Source organism: Schistocerca piceifrons, unplaced genomic scaffold (genome assembly GCF_021461385.2).
Source record: "Schistocerca piceifrons isolate TAMUIC-IGC-003096 unplaced genomic scaffold, iqSchPice1.1 HiC_scaffold_943, whole genome shotgun sequence".
Lineage (NCBI taxonomy): Eukaryota > Metazoa > Arthropoda > Insecta > Orthoptera > Acrididae > Schistocerca > Schistocerca piceifrons.
This window is the reverse complement of record NW_025729216.1, coordinates 1,900,001-1,905,000: the sequence shown is the minus strand read 5'-3', so window position 1 is coordinate 1,905,000 and position 5,000 is coordinate 1,900,001. Positions and strand designations below refer to the sequence as shown.

The window sequence follows — 5,000 nt, the reverse complement described above, 5'->3', positions numbered from 1 at the left end:
GCCCGGCGGTATATCTGGAGGAGTCGATTCGCCCCTTTGGGCGCTCGGGCTCCCGGCAAGCGCGCGCGGTTCTTCCCGGATGACGGACCTACCTGGCCCGGCCCCGGACCCGCGCCGCTGTTGGCTCGGGATGCTCTCGGGCGGAATAATCGCTCCCGTCAGCGGCGCTTCAGCTTTGGACAATTTCACGACCCGTCTTGAAACACGGACCAAGGAGTCTAACATGTGCGCGAGTCATTGGGCTGTACGAAACCTAAAGGCGTAATGAAAGTGAAGGTCTCGCCTTGCGCGGGCCGAGGGAGGATGGGGCTTCCCCGCCCTTCACGGGGCGGCGGCCTCCGCACTCCCGGGGCGTCTCGTCCTCATTGCGAGGTGAGGCGCACCTAGAGCGTACACGTTGGGACCCGAAAGATGGTGAACTATGCCTGGCCAGGACGAAGTCAGGGGAAACCCTGATGGAGGTCCGTAGCGATTCTGACGTGCAAATCGATCGTCGGAGCTGGGTATAGGGGCGAAAGACTAATCGAACCATCTAGTAGCTGGTTCCCTCCGAAGTTTCCCTCAGGATAGCTGGTGCTCGTACGAGTCTCATCCGGTAAAGCGAATGATTAGAGGCCTTGGGGCCGAAACGACCTCAACCTATTCTCAAACTTTAAATGGGTGAGATCTCCGGCTTGCTTGATATGCTGAAGCCGCGAGCAAACGACTCGGATCGGAGTGCCAAGTGGGCCACTTTTGGTAAGCAGAACTGGCGCTGTGGGATGAACCAAACGCCGAGTTAAGGCGCCCGAATCGACGCTCATGGGAAACCATGAAAGGCGTTGGTTGCTTAAGACAGCAGGACGGTGGCCATGGAAGTCGGAATCCGCTAAGGAGTGTGTAACAACTCACCTGCCGAAGCAACTAGCCCTGAAAATGGATGGCGCTGAAGCGTCGTGCCTATACTCGGCCGTCAGTCTGGCAGTCATGGCCGGTCCTTGCGGCCGGCCGCGAAGCCCTGACGAGTAGGAGGGTCGCGGCGGTGGGCGCAGAAGGGTCTGGGCGTGAGCCTGCCTGGAGCCGCCGTCGGTGCAGATCTTGGTGGTAGTAGCAAATACTCCAGCGAGGCCCTGGAGGGCTGACGCGGAGAAGGGTTTCGTGTGAACAGCCGTTGCACACGAGTCAGTCGATCCTAAGCCCTAGGAGAAATCCGATGTTGATGGGGGCCGTCATAGCATGATGCGCTTTGTGCTGGCCCCCGTTGGGCGAAAGGGAATCCGGTTCCTATTCCGGAACCCGGCAGCGGAACCGATACAAGTCGGGCCCCTCTTTTAGAGATGCTCGTCGGGGTAACCCAAAAGGACCCGGAGACGCCGTCGGGAGATCGGGGAAGAGTTTTCTTTTCTGCATGAGCGTTCGAGTTCCCTGGAATCCTCTAGCAGGGAGATAGGGTTTGGAACGCGAAGAGCACCGCAGTTGCGGCGGTGTCCCGATCTTCCCCTCGGACCTTGAAAATCCGGGAGAGGGCCACGTGGAGGTGTCGCGCCGGTTCGTACCCATATCCGCAGCAGGTCTCCAAGGTGAAGAGCCTCTAGTCGATAGAATAATGTAGGTAAGGGAAGTCGGCAAATTGGATCCGTAACTTCGGGATAAGGATTGGCTCTGAGGATCGGGGCGTGTCGGGCTTGGTCGGGAAGTGGGTCAGCGCTAACGTGCCGGGCCTGGGCGAGGTGAGTGCCGTAGGGGTGCCGGTAAGTGCGGGCGTTTAGCGCGGGCGTGGTCTGCTCTCGCCGTTGGTCGGCCTCGTGCTGGCCGGCGGTGCAGGATGCGCGCGCCTGCGCGGCGTTCGCGCCCCGGTGCTTCAACCTGCGTGCAGGATCCGAGCTCGGTCCCGTGCCTTGGCCTCCCACGGATCTTCCTTGCTGCGAGGCCGCGTCCGCCTTAGCGTGCTCCTCCGGGGGCGCGCGGGTGCGCGGATTCTCTTCGGCCGCCATTCAACGATCAACTCAGAACTGGCACGGACTGGGGGAATCCGACTGTCTAATTAAAACAAAGCATTGCGATGGCCCTAGCGGGTGTTGACGCAATGTGATTTCTGCCCAGTGCTCTGAATGTCAACGTGAAGAAATTCAAGCAAGCGCGGGTAAACGGCGGGAGTAACTATGACTCTCTTAATGCTCACATGATGCGTCATATACGGATCCTCTCGGTCCACTCCTTAGCATCCTTGGGTGTTGAGTGGATGATGGTTCGCTTAGCCTCTCAGTGGGAAATCCTAGCTCTGGCCTTCACGTGGCGGGAGTCGTTAAGGGAGCCGAGGGGGGGCGCAGAATTCTGTGTCTTCCTAGAGCTCTCCGACCGACAGAGCAGGGTGAACCTTCGGGGCTTGGGGGTTGCCTGCCCCCCTGCCTCTTGTTTCAGCTGGCCCCAACACTCGTAATAGATCAGGTAGCGGTCCTCCCACTGGAGGAGCTGCGCCAGTTGTTGGGCCAACAGCTGACGTCGCCAGTCCGGGTCGTGACGTCTTGCCGGCTTTCCAGTGCCCCGAGTGCAGTCGGAGTTTCGGCACCAAGACTGGTCTTGGTGTGCATCGCCGCAGGGCTCATCCTGTCGCAGCGAATGCAGCAATTAACATCCAGAGGGCGAAGGCCAGGTGGTCTAGTGAGGAACTCCTACGCCTGGCCCATGCAGAGGCAGTGCTAACACTCGAGGGCACCCGGTTCCTGAATCAGGAATTAGTGAAGATCTTCCCGCACCGCTCACTTGAATCCATCAAGTGCCAGCGTCGTGCGGGAGCGTACAGGAACCAGGTCACCGAGTTCGTTGCTGCTCTCTCTGCCTCTGCTGAGCGACCTCGCCCCTCTGATGCTGCTGCACCTCCTGCTGGGGCTTCCACGTCTTCCCTGACTCCACCGTTGTTAGAAGATCCTGTTGACCAGGCCATCTGGTCGGCCTTAGCAGCCTTACCATCGTCGGGTCCGAAGTACCGCTCAGTTGACGACATCTTAGCGCTGGGACACACTGCATCCAGGCATGTCATTATGGGCATGCTGCCACCTGTACTTGATGCCTTAGGTAGCAAGGAGGCATCCCACAATCCCGTTGCCTCCAAGCACATGTCCCAGCCACCTGAGCGGAAACGAGCTCGTCGTAGGTGGGAGTACTCTGTGTGTCAACGCGCGTTCTCCAAAAACGCGGGGCGGTGCATTAACGGCATTCTTGACGGTACACTGACTCACCAACCACTTCCAATTCCTGGTTTGGTCGAGTTCTGGAAAGATCTCTTTACCCGGCGTCCATCTGGCCGGGTTGACCGCCTGGATTGTCGGTTGTTACCGTCCCGTGTTGAGGTGCCATTTCAAGAGCTGTGGGCGCCCATCACATTGGAGGACATTGCCGCAGCTCTCCCACCTCGTCGCTCCGCTCCGGGCCCAGATGGACTAACACCTGCCCAGCTCCGTCGTCTTCCCCGTGAGGTCCTCCTGAAAGTGTTAAACCTTTTCCTTTTGACCCGCCACCTTCCATCCCGACTCCTACAGGCCCGTACCTCCCTGCTGCCCAAGAAGGCCGCCCCAGCATCCCCCGCTGACTTCCGCCCGATCACTGTTTGCTCAGTCCTCGCCAGGGTCTTCCATAAGATCCTGGCGGGTCGGCTGATGCGGACCTGTGTGTTGGACGGGCGTCAGCGGGCCTTCCTTCCTCAGGATGGGATGCTGCACAATTCATTCTTGTTGGACCTGGCGATGACTCAGGCCAGGGTGAACTGTAACTCCCTCTATGTCGCGTCCCTGGATGTGTCCAAGGCATTCGACTCCCTGGACCATGGTGCCCTGAGGCCTGCCCTGAGGGCACATGGTCTGCCGGACGAGTTCATTGGATACATCCTGGGATGCTATGAGAATGGGGTGACTGTGATCTCTGGTTCGGGAAAGTCACTGGGTCCAGTGCGGCCCTCAAGGGGCGTTCGGCAGGGCGACCCTCTCTCCCCTATCCTGTTTAACCTTTCGCTGGACCTTATGCTTGCTCGCCTCCCAGATCATGTTGGTGCCAACATCATGGGACGACGCCTGAATGCTGCCGCCTTCGCTGACGACCTCCTGTTGTTCGCTGAAACTAAAGGTGGTCTCCAGGACCTGATCGATACATCTGTATCAGCTCTTGGTGACCTGGGTCTCCAGGTCAATCCTGGGAAGTGCTTTACTCTCGCCCTCGCGGCCTCTGGCCGTGAGAAGAAAGTTAAGGTCGACAACACCACGACCTTCAAGGCTGGATATACCACCCTTCCAGCCTTGGCAGTCGAGAGCACTTTTCGGTATCTTGGCCTGGAGTTTTCTACCAGCGGATGTAGCCTCTTCCATCCGAGGCGGGAGGTCGAGCGACAGCTGAGCGTCCTATCCAAGGCACCACTGAAGCCACAACAACGTCTTCACGCCCTGAGAACCGTCGTCTTGCCAGGAATCCACCATGGCCTGGCTCTGTCGAGGACCCGTCTTGGTGCTCTCTCCGCAGTGGACATAGCCGTCCGCACAGCTTTGAGATCTTGGCTGTGCCTGCCAGCGGACATCCCTGTTGCGTACTTCCACGCCCCTGTTACAACTGGGGGTTTGGGAGTGCCATCAGCTCGCTGGCTTGGGCCTCTGCTGCGGCGGAATCGACTCGCCAACATCCGAGCTTTGGGAGTCCTATCAGACGGGTCGACAGAGGACGTTCTCGGGCGCGAATTTGGGAGGCTGGAGCATCAGCTACGGTGGAACGACGGGGTCATACGGACGAGCAACCAGCTTGGCCGGATGTGGGCAGAGAGGCTGCACTCGTCGGTGGATGGAGCTGCCTTGAGGAAGTCTGCCCGAACACCAGGGCAACACAGCTGGGTGGATAACCCCCAGCACCCTATTAGTGGCCGCGACTTCATCTCCTGCCTGCGAACCAGGATAAATGCCCTTCCAACTCGGGCTAGGTTGCAGCGTGGCCGTTCAGGTGACACCAACTGTAGGGCAGGCTGCGTCGCAACTGAAACCGCA

The 5,000-nt window shown here is 59.3% G+C and overlaps 1 pseudogene; it reads left to right on the top strand.

Moving 5' to 3' along the window:
• The window catches only part of LOC124772550, a 7,765-nt pseudogene that overhangs the window by 729 nt on the left and 2,036 nt on the right, over positions 1-5,000 (top strand).